We start from the raw sequence: 17,876 nt of genomic DNA, 5'->3' as shown, positions 1-17,876 counted from the left end.
ATTGTTTTATAATTTCCCATCTTCTTGGCCAAGCCTGCTTTCTCTTGCCTATATCTGGGCAATTTTGTGTTCTGGCAGCGCAGACCTCTCAATGGGGCCCACTTGAGACTCGGTTCCGATCTGGTGCAATGTGGCTTTTCTTTTGTTTTTTTTTTTWAAGGAATGGTATGTCTGCATAGCAGGAGCTCAGAGTATTTAGACACTGTTTTCCAGCAGTATCTCATACTATACAGCTGCCCCTGGCTTCTGCTGCTCTAGTTTCCTTGGCAGTAACTATACACTTGTGTGGAGAGAGGAAACCTGGGTGGGTTTTGTGGTTCTAAAAACACCACAAAGAAATGAGCAAGAGCATGGACTGGAAACAGGTCAGAAAAGCTGTTACTGAAAGACAGTGTTTCCAAAAATGAGAAATAATGGGAAAATGACATCAGAGACCTGATGCTGCAACGCACCCACATAGCTGCCCACATGGATCCACACATTTCACCTTCAATAAAAGTCAGCTGAATCCAAATAAATGAATTTCAGTGCAGTCCCTTTTAAAAGATGAGTTTGACAGAGTGACATCAGCATGGAGTCACATATACAGGGCAGAGAGGGATGGGTTCATCATTCCAGGAGACAAGATGAATTCTCAATAATATAATCTTATTCATTCTGTATTTCTGAGCTAAAGAAAGGGCAAGCTCCAAAGAGCTGAAATCCTGGAATTATTCCAGATGCAGTGCTGTCCTTTCACCATAGATTTAGATGAAACATTATTTTCATTACTCACAGTATACCGTAAGACATAAAAGGACAAATAAGCTATTAATTTCATCAGAGGGAAGGTAAGTTCAAATCTACGGTGTTTGCAAGGTTCTTGATAATGCAACAGCAGCTCTACTTATATTCCCTTTACGTCTTGGCTCTCCATCAARGTTTAGAGTTTCCAGAAGGCTAAGCTCTTAGCAGCAACACCACCGAACACTGTAATTACTCTAAAATTTCTCAAGCACTAAGTTTTAATACAGAAATACAGTCTGAGCAGGGAACCTTTACACTGGAAGGTTTTTCTGCATGTGCTGGAATTCAGGGCAAAGCACCCAGCGCAGACAGGCAGGATGCTCCCGGTGCACGTTGTGCTCCGCACGGGGACCCCATCCCAACGGCCCCGCTCCCGTCGAGCCGCGCTAGGAGTCCGGCTGAACAGTCACTGCCCACAGACCCCAGGTATTTGGGCGAGGTGGGTGCCACATAAGGCATCTGCTCAGCCCCACAGCCTGGGGCTGCGCKAGGAAAGCGGTGTGACCCGCTGCTCAAAGAGGGTTAGGTGGCTCGTGACGCTCTTCTCCTTCACTCGCTTTCTGGCAACGCAGCCCAGGATTCTGAGTTAAGTTTATTTATTTTCCCTACAGAATGCCATTAGTGAAAACGCTCTCGCTTGGAAAATTACATCTTGCTACGCTTTCAGGGAGAGCGTTAGTTGCTCTTCTCAGTAACTGAGAATTTCCTATTTTGAGGATTGTAAACTGCAGCGATGCTTGGRGTAGTGATGAATTCAGACTGAGCTTATTAGCCCATTAATGCCTGAAATGCTGCAGTTAATGGACGAACAAAACAAAAAGGTAGAGCAGCAGAGCTTCTTTTCAGAGCTGCATCTTCCCACTGCCAGTAGAGACTTGCTGCAGAAATTCTTTTTTTTTTTCCAGTGAAATTTCTCTGTCAATAAACCATAGAAAAATATTGCTAAAAAATATAGTTCAAAAAATGACTGGCATTTCGTTAGTCACTGGCAATGACAACATGGCTTCTAYGTTTTAGTCACTTTTTGCTTTGAAAAGGCTGCAATTTAGCTTTGCTAATGTGAAAAACTACTATCAAGTAACAAATTATTACTCTCCAAAAAGTTCTAGATGCTGCTATCAATTCATAGATAAATCAAAATACACCATTAAAATACCAAACAATTAAGGAGTGTAAAGTTATTTCAGATGCCCATGGATCAATAAAGTACAACCTGTACCTTCATCAGGCTAAAACTGCCTGTTAAGCAATAGGAATTATTGATTTTTCTAAAATGTTTTTCAAGTCCGTTGTTACTCTCGGCTACCTGCGGGACCGCCTGCAGGCCGCTCTCCTGCTCCTCTCCGTGCCCCGTGCTGCAGGTTGCTCTGCGGGGGCACTCGCAGCTCCGCTCGGCCCTTCCACACACACAGTCACTGCTCGTGCAGCATCAATGCCGAGCAGCAACACGGCAGTGCTGCCTCCCTGGCGTGCCTGCAGCCAAAGTCCTGCCAGCAARAGCCAATGCTTCCTTCTCCCCTGCTGCCCACAGACTCCTCGATGCCATTTTCCAAGGGATAAACCTAATGGAGGGCAACTTTCTATCACTTTTTTTTTTTTGCTCCCACCGTTTTTTTTCCCTTGCATTTCTAAGACGCACCATCTTCCTGTCATCAGATGAGGGATTCTGTATGCAGCTGCATTTGTGACTAGTCCTGGACAGTGCTGCTGTCTCGCCCATCCACACGAAGCTTTCTCAGGGCAGTGAGCACCTTAGGGCRGTTTCCACTGGAGCAGCACAGGCTGAGAATCAGTTTAGGAACTTGGGGTAAGGGCAAAGTCAAACAGGAATGAGGTAAATCCTAGGAGAAGTAGTTTGCTGAGCAAAAGTGAAGAAATGGTGCAATTGCTTTGCATCTTTCAGATCTCCAAGWTCTTTGCATGTGAAAGAACTATAACATTTGACCACAAAGAGATGGATAGTGCACAAAGTTCAGAAAACAAACAGAAAGAGGTAATGCTGAATACTGCCAGTCCTCCAAGTTGTTTTTTTCCACTTTATTAAAAGATGCTGAGATTCTGTTGCTGATAAACAGACACCTCAGTTGTAGTGCCAGTAGCTTTGGTGTGATGAAAATCTTGGGCACAAGTCACAAGGAAAAGTCCTTGGAGATGCTTGGATTTCGTGCAACCATCAGCAACAGGCACAAGGGAGCTCTACAACAACCATGAAAGCAAGGGAGCCTGTACTGAAGGTGGTGGCACATGGACTTCCAACCAAAACTGGCTGATTTCACTGAGCTCAGGTTCAAAGCACTGCACAATAGACTAAACTGCAACTCAGACACACTGTGAAGTGGAAATGGGATTAACTTTTTAGACCATGGCCCAACAAAACACAAASAGAGTGCTTAGAAATGAACAATTGCCACAGCTTTCAAGGTATAAGCTATATTGTGCTTAATTMAGTATTGATTATTTAAGGTTTCTGAGAGAAAATGTTAGCTTATTGCTCTTCTCATGAGATCTATATCAACATTTTGGATTTTAATAACAGGAACAGCAGGATAGAAAAATGAAGAGTTGAATGTTCCAAAAAGTTAAAATCCCAGTTTTGCTCTCCAGGTGTTAAAATGACTATAAACTACCATTTCACCACAGATGATTAATTACTGTCCTGATGAAGAGAATTGCTATTATAATGCAAAGATTCGATCTGAAGAAATCATTTTTTACAGTTTCACAACTAGCTAAAGCAGGAAAGGACTCGTTTCAAGCCCATGGAATGCACAGGGCCAGCTACCACTGATTTCACCATTGAGTTTTGCAAAGCATAATATCCAGAAGCCTGGAGGAAAACGTTCCCTGAGTTCAGCTGCCAAGAAATCACATCTCCAATCCAGTTTTAATTAAGTCACATATGTGAAACAAAAAAGAATTAAATCCAACTATATTCTCCATTTTTTTTGGTTTTTTGAGGCCGGGGGTGGGGGGGGGGGAAGTGAATTGCACTTATTCTGCACATGAAGAGCAGCAGTCTGGGTGCTCTCTGGACAAAAGAAGATGAATTACCCTTTCTTAAGGGAGGCTTTGCCAGGAATTGTTTGTACCCAGCTCCTATATGATGCAAAGGTTCGAGCTAAGCAGCCCCCGTCAACTGAGACGTGGGACATGTTAGTTGGCCTTAGACTTTAAAGCAGGCCGAGTAGTTTGCTTAGCAGCCTCCTCTCTTACTGCAGCTCAAGTGAGTAGCTTGGCTCCACTTTCCTTTTGTCCAGCGGCTGCAGCACTTCTGTTCCCCAGATACTGCTCATGTTGCAAATCCTGAATGATTTTTTCCTTTAAAGATAAGACAATTCACTGAATACAAATGCTTTGAGAAATTTGTRTGTTTATGTTAAAACTTAATTATACTGAGGTGCATAAAACTGACAGCAAATAAAAAATTGAAACACTAATATATGAAATGTACTATGTATAGGCCAGCCCATTATTAGAGGGCAAAAAAGCCATCACATCAGATATTTAAAAAAGAATTCTAATAGTGGAATGTATTTGAAAAAGAGAAAGTTATACTCAAGTCAACCACTTCTCATTTAAAGAAATCTCACATTAAAATAGAAATACCGCTTGCATTCTGAGCCACAGATCAATCAGGAAAAAAATAAAGCAAAATTAACATTGAAGGAAAGGGAAAAAAAGAGCACAAAAATCTAAGCAGAGCAAATTTGAGTTTGGAGAAGGAGGAACAAGAGGAGGAAGAGGAGGAGGAGGAGGCATGCGTTGTCTTCAAAATAAGCTAGCAGAAGCTAAGTGAACAGTCTCAAAACCCCAATCACGCTGCAGGGATGTTATGCATCACTAGGGTCTCCTTGCACAATTCTAATGAGGAACCTGTTGCCCTTAGTTTTATTAAGTACWATAACCCATCAGCTTGAAGATGGACAAGTTTCACACTAAGACTCAATTTCTTGCACTTCCCACCTGCTTCTCCAGATACTCTACAAAAGCAGGAGAATCCAAAACACACTGGTCCTTATTCCTCTTCTACTGAAGGATTCCAAAGTGTTTTGTGAAGCATTTAAGTCTCACAGCTACTTTCTCTTCACAAAGGTGTTAGTCCTTTTCTACAGAAAATGCTTCAGCAATAAGAAGTTTCAGTGTCCACAGCGAGATCACACAGGCAGTTCTTCATGAACCTGAAGAGCTGGTTCCTGACAGGCAGAGGAGCAGGACAGGAGCCAAGCTCCCCAATGCTGCTGTCTCTGCCCCAGTGGGGGAGCAGCTCTCTGAACGCATCTCTTAGAAACTGCCCCATTTACTGCTTGTGAGTAGCTCTTCCTGGTAAATAAATAAGCATCTTTCAGCAACGGTGTTGCAACAAAGAGTAGGAAGCTCCTGGCTGGGCACACGCGGCTTTGGTCTCCTCTGATGGAGAAGGAACAGGGGCTGAAAGAGGACATGGCCTCCACAGGCACCTTCATAGAGGTGTCTGGAGAAGATGAGTGTCCCTCTGCTGCCATCTGCACCATTGAAAGATGTGGAAAAACTGCAGGGGGATTATGAAGGAGGTGCAAGAATGCCTGGAGAACTGCAAAGTGTTTTGCACAGACCAAACAGGAAGTTCATGCTCTTCAGTTCGTGCAAGTGCACTAAGCAGGTCTGAAATCAGGTAATACAAAGACAAGTCAAGTATGAGGTCATTCCATTTAGCAGACAAACCAAATAACTTCCAAAAGCTGACATGASAAATAAGAAATAATAAATTAAAATAGTTATTGCAACAGATTACCAAGAAAAGAGACAACTTCTTCAACGCACAGCGTCACTAATGCGAGGGCAGTGGCCAAAGGGCGAGGGCGGCCAGGCCRCGCGCGCTCTCGGCTGAGGTTAATATCTCTCCTGGGCACCCAGGCAAGTCTGCCCCAGCCCCATGAGAACAGATGCAGCAAGTTAAGAGAACAGCACAAATAAGAGAAAAGGGGAAAAGGTAAAATGTAGGCAAAYAAGGAACACTGCATTCTGCTATGCTACAATTTCGCTGCTTATAAAGGGGCTAAGAAATAACACAAGGACTATCCATCAGAAGCTAGTTTAAAGTTTGTGCTATTTTGGGATCCTCAATTCAGAAAGAGCTCAAGTGCTCATAACTGACRAGTCCCTTTACTCAGGTCCATGACTAAAAGCCATACAGAGATCACAACTTCACATTATCTAGTCTGTGCAGCAGTATCAGACTTTATGCTACAAGGATGTCAGGAATACGCATTAATAATTCACTCATTTTTATTCACTGTGCTTTAATTTTGGTTAGTATGATAACCCACAAGTCATTTTTCTTTGAAACACAATATAGCTGTTACAAATTTAAGATGTTTGCAAAGGAATACCCTACACCGACTTATATAAAATCATTTAAACACTTCATTTTCCATTTCTGAACTAAGCTGCTTAGAAACTGGGAAAGAGTAAGTGCAGTTGTTGCAGTTTCTTTGTATCCTTGTGAGATGCAGAGTACACAGGTGGTGCTGCCCRGGTAATTACGTGTAGGACTGAACTGAGGAAGACTTTGAAGGCTCTAACTAATGGAATCATTCACCTGGAGCCCTYGCGAACTTCTGCTCATGCCATGAAAGCCACTTCAAAGCCAAGGATTTTATGAAGATTTTTGTTTGATAAAAAAAGTCACAAAGGTTTTTGACTAAATTGTCAGAAACACTTTTCAATATGTGGCAGCAGCAGAAAGCAAAGGAGTGTTGCTAATAAATAATGGCACAGCACGCTCAGAAACATGCAGATGAAAGCATTTCAGGTAATGCTGTCAGAGGAACATGAGTGACCTGGGAGTTCTTCATGATGCAGTTGTGATTTATAAACCAAGACTAGATATATCAAGGAAAGAAAATGGAAGCAGAACTCTAAAATCTTTTACAGATTTGGCCCTCAATTGCTTTGGAAGTAAGCCATAGGATACCTGGTTACTGAATCTTCTTCACGTTATTTCTATGTTGAAGGGAGAAGCATCTTCAGCCTAGCTCCCACACTGAAGGCCAGAACTCTGACCAGCCTCCATTTCCTTGGCAGAACACTCAAAATCAAGGGTAGCTGGATCTTCCTCAGAGCTTTAACTCATTGCTTGTAAGAAAAATACTGCCTCAGTCATCTTGTTTACTGCTGGAMAAGGCAGAGGTCTCAGCAAGACAGAAGCAGAAGGTGTCTGTGGCCACCTCCTGATATCCTGCAGTCACTCATTTCTTTGGACCTTTACCAGGATGAACCATTACAGAAGGAAATAAATCAGCAAAAGAGAAAATGAGGTGATCTGAGAGACCAGGATGCAGAGTGTGGCCGGTCTGCTTTCATACACAGTGTCTGGATTTATAAAATGGCTGTTGGCTCTAGGGCTGCTTGACTGAGGAATTTTGCTCCGTATGATCTAAGGATCCCGTCAGGTGACTCCTCCAGGACAATAAGGTGTGGATCAAGCAATGGCAAAAAAGTAGATAAGAGAGATAGTTCAATTCTGAATAAAGAATTAAAACACAATTCAGACCAAACCTAGACTTTAACAGAACACTTGAATTCTTTACGTTCCTAGACCTTATTTTACACTTAAGAACATGCATTTTAAATCAAAGAAAAACCCGCAAGTATTTAAAAGATTGCTAGAACGCACGACAGCAGCGCTCTGCAGCAGGAGCGGTGACTGGCGTATTAGTCTCTGCCACACTGCTAGCACTCTGTGCACAGCATCCTCGGGCAATGTTTCCTGTAATTGGCACAGGAAGAGCAGAATATTTTTACTTGGGGGACAARGCTGAGAATTTAGTTTCTTATTCTCTTTCTCAATCTTTCCAAACAACAAATTAACACTCCAGTTAATATGGTCAATTTGAGCTTCCATTAGATGGGAAAGTTGCCAAAACAAAGAACTAGCCATATGCTGAATGCTCTCAAGAGGTAATAACTCCATAACTGTGCTGCTTTTTGGCTTCCTTCTCACTAGGCCAGAATGTCCTTACTATCTCCATAATGTTAAACCTAGCCAAATCTATCCACCTCCAGAAATTCTTAGGAAGTTCACAAAAACAGACATAAACTAAACTTGTGATAAGCAAAAAGAGAATACTAAGCACAGAAAATGTTATCCTTACCTCAGTGGGTTTATCAGCTAAGACCAGGGCACCTGGGCTTACAAAAGCAAGGAAAGCTCAGAAGCAGCTCCCAAAAATCACAGCTCCTGTCCTCGGAGCCCAACTTGCTCCCTACCCGCCTTCCTAGGAACTGAGGAGGTGACAAACCCAGGGATGCCACCCAAATGCCTGTCTAGCTGTCCTGGCTATCTGCTTCACTCTGAAGCTTTCTTTTCTTCTAGGACCCTCTATACCTAAACTTCCAGGAACCAACAGGGAGCAATCAGGCCACAGCACAGTGGTGTAATGATCAAGCCATCTAGATGTACACTTTGGGTTAGCTGCACAAAGGAAATTCCCCCAAATCCATGGGCAGTTTTGCTTGCTCAAAGGGCTCAGAAGTTGAGACATGTAACAGCTGTAACCTCACACTTGGCCAGCTGTTGGGCTGTTGACTGACATTGCTCATTTCCCTCCTGACATCCCTCAGTCTAAAGATCTACTTTTTTTCTAATTCACTTGTAAGTTATTTCTCCCCTTTTAACAGCATTGACCCCAAGTAAAACTCCCATAAAGACAATGATGCTTGTTGTGGTTAGTAGGAATCACCATTTGCATTCAAGCCTCTTAAAGCTCTTGGATTTTGCCTTGTGCTACAAAACTAGTGCTGAAAAGAACTACACTGAAAAAATAAAAACAAAATCAAATGGATTTCTCCCCTTTTCACAGTAACTAATGCTAAACTGTCTCAGAAGATTCAGGAAAGCAAAACACTTTCAAAATACAGGAAAGAAACTTTAAAGTAAGATAAAAACCTTTTTGATATCTGAGTCAGAGAAATGGCTAACATGCATTTTGGTTCCAGCAGGGATACAAAATTAATGCACAGTTGCTGTACTCCCACAGGAGCCCAGGGATGCACAAGGCAGTTATCAGACAAAGTTTTAAAAGTCCACATCCCACAAGCACCAAAATCCGTTATTCTGACTGCACAGCATCGAAGAAGCTACAGTCGCCTCCATTTGTCAAACAAAATAATTTTGACATTTAATTTTTCAGGGTTTATAGCAATCATAGGCATTTCAAGCAGTCTGATAAATATGCAGAAGTGTAAATCTGATTCCTAAGAATAAAACCCAACAGGTTGCAAATGTTAAGCACAGCAAAGCGTATTTGCAAAGAAATACAAATCTACCTTTTTTAATAGATAGCAGCTCCTATAATGAAGATAATTAGCTTCCATTACAAACCACCATCTCATTTTGCTTATAACTCCAAATCCCATAGCTTTCATGGGTCAAAATTTTGTTGGGATTCTACACCTTGGAGTACCTCATGTAATTAAAAATTACACTGCAATACATATCTTCCAGCAGACTAAATTGAGCATAAGCAAGCTTAGTTCCATCACATATGAGCTTCTGAATGGCTGACATTGAAACTTTAGACTCACAGTGGATACAGATGGGAGTTTCTATGGGACTAAAAGGAACAAGAGTCCAGAACAGAATGGAAGAAGGATGCAAAATGCTACTCCTTAATCTGGTTTAAAAGCTGCAAAGCCTTGTGAAAATTCAGAGTAAGGGATGGATCCTGACCAAGGGTTTAAATTCTAAATACACATTGCAACCAATGTAAGGACTTAAGAGGCAATGTGTTTTGTTCCAAGCCCCCTTCAACATCGGTGGTAAAGGAGTTCTTTGACTTGCTCCCTGGGCAATAAATAACAAAACCCTTGGAGCTACAGGAGTGACTGATAAGACTGTGCACTCCACATGGAGCTAATGAAACACATTGGCTTTTTGCCGTCAAAACTCCTCTACTTCACAGTGCTGTCCCACACCTGAGCATTCAGGGCTGAAAAAGAAAAAGGATGAAGTTACAAATCACGCTAGAAACTCAGAGTTTTGTGGCATATCCATTAATTCATGCCACACTCTTACAAAGCTACTAGAGAACCTTAAGAAATGGGCATGCAGCATCTGTTAATGCTTCTCTTGCTGCAGAGCAAAAAGCTGCCTCCTGATACATGCAGAACACGAAGCCTTAGTCTCCTCTGGCTCCCAGGTGGAGAGGGCYCCTGTTTGGGTGCAGATCACCATTACCCACTACAGCTACTGGAAAGCAAAACCAGAGGTAACACTTGTTGATGTTAATTCTCTCCCCATAGAGAGAAAGAGGATTTCTGCCACCATCTCCAGAGCTTGTGGAACGCCCCACTCCCTGTCTTGTTCCTCACATGTCCCATCTCCACGGCTGTTCCTCCCAAAACAGCACCAAGGTAACGTCTCCTCCTGCATGGCAGGGAACTACCCTTCCCCGGGCGCCAGAGCAGATCAAGCACCGTCACCTTGCATTACAGTGAAGGGCTGCAGACCATGTTGAAAATATATTTTACATTGCAATGCAATGTTCAGTTGTTATTTCATCAAATACGAGGCAACCTGACAGATACATCCGTTACAAGAATAATTAGAGTAGATAAGTTGTGTTGGTGTCCCTCTCTGTTAAACAAAACAATAGATTTTCATTCAGAGGGGCACCTTGGAAGATTAATGATAATAATGAACCATGAAATATTTCCTTCCTAGAGTGGTTAATCTGAAACAGAGGAAGCAATCATTTCACCCAGGAGGGATAATCCTTTGAGGAAAACTTTCAGTGAAATAATATATTGCCATATCTCATCCCACATATGTCAGCAAAGGAACTATCTGTATTGTACTTCACACAGTAAAAGCCAACAAGCACAAGGAGGGAGATGGGGTGGCACAGTGATGTCCCTGGGCGGCTGCGGACCCGGCAGGGACACAGCACAGGGAGGTACAGGACGAGCAGCCAAGGTGGCACCRCTGCCCCAGGCACGGGCAGTGAGAAACGGGTTACAGCAGCCCGAGGGTGCCCCACGCGTCCCCAGGGCCCGCGAAGCCGCCCCTTGGCTGTGGGGCAGGAGGGCTGCGCTCAGCCCCTCGGCCTCGGTCCACGCTCAGCCCCTGGGCCGCAGACAGCTGGCTCTGACCTGGGCCTCACCATCGAGCACTACACATGCATATGTAAGAAAAACAACATGTCTGAAGATACATATATGCTTCCTATTTGCAGTGAAGCCTTTTCAATCAAGCACTGATTGCTCCATAGTGGAAAAAGATCCCCAGATTTCAGCTTATTTGGAATGAGTCCCTAAGCAACTTGCTAAGAAACCCACGCTCCATCTTTCAAGAAAATTCACCTGCCTTTTGTGTGGGGCAGATAAGCCATTTGATCAATATTTTCAACACTAATCAAGGCTAAGAGCAATTTTATTTCTCTCCTTTCCCTAAATTGTGTTGGACGGCAACCAAATGCATCACATGGGTGCTGTGCTGATGGCAAGTAGATTGAGCTGAAGGGACACAAGCTTTCAAGAGTAAGTAATTCTATTCAGCAGGTAATTCCTCATATTTATCTAACCTACACCTCAGAACAGTGGGAAATGCTAAATTTTTACCAGAAAAAGCTCCAATAAATAATCATATTTCTAGATTCTGTTTTTTAAAATGTAAGTGCCTTTTTATTACTTGAACTGGTGACTGCTGTTGTTCTCATAATTTTCTCTAAGATATATTTTATGCCCACAATATTCTCAGGCTGAAGCACTAATTAGAATCCTATTCCCATATTCCCATTTTCTTTTTGCTGTTCATATTTCTTGCAGGAAACAACATTCTCATCTATCTGGGTGCTGCCAGTTTCCTTCAGTAAGTGCCCTGCAGGACCCTCACCACGCAGGGCTGGCGGAGAGCTGGAGCACATGAGGCCAAGGCCACATTTATCTCCAGGGACTGCCCCTCACTGCGACAAGGAAGGACAGCATCATGTAAGAGCTGCTGCTGCTCATACGGCCTAGAGCAAAACCTCGGATGAGGGGTTCATTCCTCCAGCCCCAAGCGCCAGACCATCACCTGCACTACCCCTCTCCGATGCTTCCATTCGGATCCAGAGCTTCCCTCCCTTCTCATGGGAAACCAGAGACCTGGAGAAGAAGATGCCATTCAGCAGTACCCAGGAAAGCTGTCCCCCTCCCACAGTAGGACGCTGCAGCTGAGCTACTGCTGCCGCATTGCCAAGAGCTTCGCYGGCCGCCTCGCCGTGCTCGCGGTCGTCGCGCCCGGCTGGCGACAGGTCGTCGGGATCACGACGACAGAGGGGTGCCCAACACGTGAGGACGCAGCAGGACTGTGGTCAGAACGGCTGCCGTGGCACGAGGCTCCAGGTATTGCTAAGGAGACACCTTCCACAGCACGAAATAAATCCGTTCATCAGCCAGTTTGCTCTTTGGCCTTACTGACAACTCTGACTAAATATGGCTGCAGTCCAAGTGCACGAGCTGCCCCACGAGGATGATCTCACTTGGACCTGTGCTCATGCAGCCGCCAGGACTTGATTAATTCTAGGAAAACACGAGGGAACAGAGCAGAGGGAATATCACGTTGCCTATCAGGATGTGCTGAGATGCATCGTTGGGATGGGAGACAGAGCAGACTCTGGCTCTGCAGCATCCCCACCGGTTTGCTTTCGCCTTCAAGCAGGTTGTTTGGGCTTTGTGCCCCACGTTAAACACTTACAAATATCACATGCAGCTCCTTGTGCTTGGTACCTTTGTTCCTTCCTCTGACACTACAACATAAAGCAAAGAAAAAGTCCCCTTTGACAAAYATCTCCGGAGCCCACGGATCTTGCTGAACGCTCTCTGCTGTGCAAACAAAATTTAAGACAATTTTATAAGGCCTATTATTTACCCAGCTATAACAGCCTCTTTCTTGGTGGACAGCATTATAATTATCCACTTTTATCATTAACACTTTGAGTCAGTGGTTAATGCAGAGGTGACAAATCACCAAAATGCCTGACAGTTTATGGCTTTTAGCACTAAGGAATGTCTTTTTATTTCATATCCCTTATGTGTATCATATTTCTCTTAGATGTCTTCTGCTCCCTTACACACATACATGCCCATTCATAATTAAACACACTTAATCATAATTTATTCACACACAACCCATTACTAAAATCTCTGCAGTTTACTGTTAGTGTACATTAGTTAAACTTTGGAAAGGAGTGGAAATTTCTGACTGACTATTGTATAAAGGCAATATCTTCGGTTCTTTATCTACAGCAAAAATACCCCCTGCTTAATTTTGTTAACCATGAGATGGGGGAATGCAGTGCTATAACTTCATCTGCAGAGAATAGTATCAGATTTTTAAGCCAAACACTTTCCAAATGCACATTTTTCATTACCAACTAGAGTAGCCACATTTCACTTACACCATCGTGCAACAGTCCAGCTAACTGCACATGTATCACAGAGCACATACTCATAGAGTATGTCCCGTACTCTCCCCAAGCTAACGCAAAGTGTGCAGTAACAGCACTGCAGACCCCGGGGGTGCAGAGCTGCAAGCGTCAGGACTGGTGTCCACCACCACCACCAAACCACATTGTCACCTGCCCCTCTCCAAGGCAAAGGGAGGCAGCTTGTGACACCGTGGCTCCTGGCATGAGTCACCCCAGGRCACGAGGAGCGCTTCCCTCCAGCCCCACATGGGCACCGTTCACCCCTGCGCTGCCTCCCCTCACCTCCCTGCTCCCGGCCACGGAGGCAGCTGGAGCAGAATGTGACCCTTGGGTTTTCTAGGACGGTGGTCGCTTTTGGAAAGAATGAGCAGCAACTGTTAAAACAAAACAAACCCCACTTGAAATCCAGCATGAAGCAGCAKGCCAGAAAAAGAGAATGGATCAGAAGTGACCTCAGCCATAAGTGGAACCATAAGGCTAGTTAGGATTCCTCCCGAGTGAAAAATAGAGAAGAGCAACTGGCAAATGTCAGCCTCATTATCATGAACTCTTTTTAGTAGCAAAACAAAAATTAGCCCTTAGATCTTTTTTAACAGACTAGACCATCCAGTGTTAGAGGCCTTTTGATTTCTTTTGAATAGCTATCAAACCACGGAAGCACCTTTCTCAGTAGTATTGAAAGCACCGCACTCAGCTGTAAGAGCTGTATGCACACTGCATTTATCTTCCCACAAACACTAGATGTTTAAATAGTTTGGACATAATGCTGTGAAATACAGGGGGAGGCAAAAAAAAGGTGGAATGCTGTATGAAAAGAACACGGAGCGCCAAGATACTTGCTTCTCTGTGATACACAAAGCTTCCCATATTGTCCTTCAGAAATACTCAGAAATGGAGCTAGAGAGCCAGCTAGATAAAATAAGTCCTGAACAAGTGCTGAAACACTTTTTTTTTTTCCCCTCTCCTTTTAGTAATGTCAGCACCACCACGTAAAACCAAGATCATTTTCTGCAATCTTACGTCTATATTAAGTGCTGGAGTAGAGGAACACTGATGTCCTTAACCTGATCAACCTCAATAGGACTTTTTCAAAGTAGTTGCTAGGTATGCAGCCAGATCCCAACCTGCTGCAAATAGCAGAAGCACCAGTAAAGCTAAGACAGCTCTGCCCTCTCCTGCCAGCCACAGCTCCAAAGCAACATGACCCCATCAGGACACCATCTCTGCCCTCCTGGTAGTTGAACACTGAAACATTTGCAAGTCCCTTGACCAAAAATACTGCAGTTTCCCATTTCAGCTTATGTGTCTCTGGAAGCTTGGGTTGATAATTCTTTGACAACTTCCAATAACCATCTCCTCCCTTGGATGAAGGTTTAAGCCTGTGATCAGTCCTCCCAGGCACAGTTCAGCAGTTCCTGCTCTAGGGTGGTGCCAGAGCACTGCATCCATCAGCTAGCCGTCCCCTATGCCCATCACCTTAATTCCCTTTAATGGAAAAGGAGGTTGCTCACACATCCCCATCAGGGATTCCTGCTAGGAAAGACAAGCTTTTTTTTTTTGCCTTTTTTTTTGACCTTAGTCCTTGCCCCCAAGAGCAATCTCTGATCTTAGTTCAGGATCAGCTTTCTGAACTGCTCCCCACCTGTCTCACCCTTGTTTACCTAGCCAGGGACTTGCATTTCTTACCCCCACCAGTGAGGCAGGGCAGCAGAGCCACCTGACTTCACAGCTTATGTTTCTTCATTGCCTCACATCTGCAAATCTCAGTCATCAGCTGAACTCTTTGCAGTTTCTCTGCACCCATGATCACAGATCTACTTGGCTCCCCAGAATCAAGCAGAGATGAAGAAACTTTGTCCCTCCTGTGAGCTTTGGTTCAAATACAGTTGAGCTTGCCCAGCTGTAAAATCCATCCCTCACCTGGTTTCAAACTCCACTGTGCAGTTTGGGTTGAGAAAAATCAACCCTACATGGGTAGGGAAAAATCAACCCTACATGGGTAGATTGGAAGCGATGCAGGTAGTCCTGGCAGCTGAAGAGGAACGTTCAGCCCTGGGCTTCACTCGAGGAGATCCCCAGGTCACTTCCAGGCAGCCACAGCCACCTCCTGTTCTTCCTGACTCTGGGGAGAGCAGCAGGCACAACAGACACCACATGGGAGCTCCACCACATGGAGGGACACAAGGATGTCACTCAATCATAAGTCTAAGATCAGGTTGTGAAGGCTAAATAATAATAGCCCATGAGTTACACTAAAAAGTCAAATTTCCCATTTGACCAAATGGGGACCATGATACTGACTGTCTCCATGGGAATGCCATGAAGTTCAGTTTATTCTGAGGGGAGTTCCGTGTGATTCTCTGCTCCCCCTATTAATGCCAAGTACTATTTGTTGTAGAGAAAGCAATTCAACACCAGGGTGTGATTTATGCTCCTGGTGCAGAGCAGGCTGGGTGGACGCTCTGGCAGACGCAGAGCCCAGCCAGCTGCTCCCAGCTCACGGGAAGGGCTTCTCCAGGCACCGCACAGGAGAGAGGGGCTCACCCAACACCTGGGCCCACTTGATGAGGATGCAGCCAGAGGCTAAGAAATCTTCCAGCAGCTCTGATTGCATGCAATGATCCTCTCTTGCACATAGGAGGCCCAGACTTGCATACACAGCGATGGCATTACCTCTCCTCCCGCAACAACCCCAAACAATGTCATAGCACCAGTCCCACGGAGATTTTTCAAGTTCACCTTCCCATTGCCTTAGTTTGTGGCTGCATTAGGTCACTCAGGTTATTTCCCTTCGGTTTCTTGTAAAATATTAGCAAGAACATATAGGACAACATCAGTCATTGTTTCCTACCAACCCAGGAAATACAAAGGAGAAGCCAGTTTACGAATAGAGATCATAATTTTAAAAGTCTGTTCCTTAAATATTATGTTCCAATCAATATACCAAGATACTTATAGATGACATCCCACATGAAAACAGAGGGAGGTTCCCATATGTATGATATACTTGGTAATACAAGATAGGAGAAAGATGCACAATGWTGATGCAGTATTTTTAGCACAAAGCACCAGAGATAGAGTCCACAGTAGCTTAACTCATGATGAGACTGAAGGTAACAGCCCAATTTCATTCCTAGGCAGAGATACTATTAACTTGTGACCCACTAAGCCAGCAGCTGTGAAATAATGTTTCATTAAAAAAATGAACATGTTGCTTACAAAATGTTTACACCCAGTTTACTAATTTGTGTAGTAATGATACTTAAAGTGTGCTTCTCCTGAATGGCTTTGAGATGCTAAATGCAAAATAAGAATTAGAGGGTAAATAATTGCTACCAAGAAAGATGGTATCAGCATATTACACATACCCAATGAAATCCATATGGCCACAGCTATTTTCAGCAATCTCCGTAAATTCCATTTTGTGCTTTCCTCTAATTTTACACATTCATGCTTTCAATTAAATATCCAGTACTTCTTTGTATTTCATGGCACAAAACTAGGACACATTGAACTAAAAGATAAATACGAGAAATTAGTAATCTGGCAACTTACAGCATTGCCACAGTCTAAGTGAGGAAAAGCATACAAATATCTTGGAAAGGTCATAAAGGAGTGAATGCAAGACTACAGCTAGGAGCTACAGGCTGTAACAGGCGAGACACCTAATGCAACGTCACTTCTTTTCAGGAGAAAGCAAAATACAAACATATCCTCCCAAACCTTCCTTATGCAGAGCTTCCTGAATTTCTAGAGGAATAAAGACATCCAGACACAGCAGGATTAATTTAGCATCCATGTAACTTATTATAGTCCGTGGGTATTCTGGTATATTTTAAGTCACAGCATGCACTGGGATTCTCTTTGCTTTTATTTTTATGTGTGTTGGATTCTTGCTCTAAAGAAGGGAAAAAACAAAACTCATTTTTACAAATTTTGGAAATAACTTCTAACAAATCAAGTAATAATTCTTGTATTATGGTCCTGGGCACCTATATGATTGTACAGAGTGATGGGATCTCCAAAGATTAACTGCACACAATGTTTTCTGATCCATTCCAAATTTCTGCATCACAGCCCTACAGAAAGGAGTGTCTACCCAGAAAGACCAATGCACAAAAACTGAAGTTACACGAGGGATTAGAAGTCTCTTACATAAAGAGCACTAAGGAACAGGGATGGCTGGGAACCTGCTGCAGCAAAAGCCTGAAAGGGTGGATGTAGGGAGAGCTCTACACGGGTACCTGCAATGTGGAGATGCCCCTAATTGCCTGGGGAGGCCATACATCCCCTCCCTGTGACACCAAAGAGAAGCTTCCACTCCAGAAGACACTAATGAAGAAACCCAAAAAAACTACAGCCTTCCTCTACCCAGGAAATACGAGTGCGGGTGAATGACCAGCAAGGGCGGCTCTGGAAAGAAGAGACAGCTGGATTGGGTGTCCCCAGGGAGCCTCCTGGGCTGGACGGGACAGCAACTCACACTCGGCCTGAGGAGAAAGGCTGCTGGCGCTCGGCAGAAACGCTCCAATGGAAGATGACACTTCTCTGCAGCCCAGGAACGTCAGAGAGCAAAAGCAGCAGCTGTGCCAAGAGCAAGATTTATTAGCTGACACACACAGTGCTCGCAGGCCCGGAGCT

The 17,876-nt window shown here is 43.9% G+C and overlaps 1 long non-coding RNA gene across 1 annotated transcript in view; it reads right to left on the bottom strand.

The window, feature by feature from the left end:
* Nucleotides 1–416: 416 nt before the first annotated feature.
* LOC112947935 overlaps nt 417–17,876 on the bottom strand; it is a 29,138-nt gene continuing 11,678 nt past the window's right edge. Inside the window, exon 3 of the long non-coding RNA XR_003249508.1 lies at nt 417–1,701. This is a non-coding gene — a long non-coding RNA (uncharacterized LOC112947935). The remainder of the gene's footprint in view (nt 1,702–17,876) is intronic.

Source organism: Nothoprocta perdicaria, unplaced genomic scaffold, assembly GCF_003342845.1.
Source record: "Nothoprocta perdicaria isolate Ctin4 unplaced genomic scaffold, notPer1 scaffold_25, whole genome shotgun sequence".
Lineage (NCBI taxonomy): Eukaryota > Metazoa > Chordata > Aves > Tinamiformes > Tinamidae > Nothoprocta > Nothoprocta perdicaria.
This window is presented reverse-complemented; position numbering and strand designations above follow the sequence as displayed.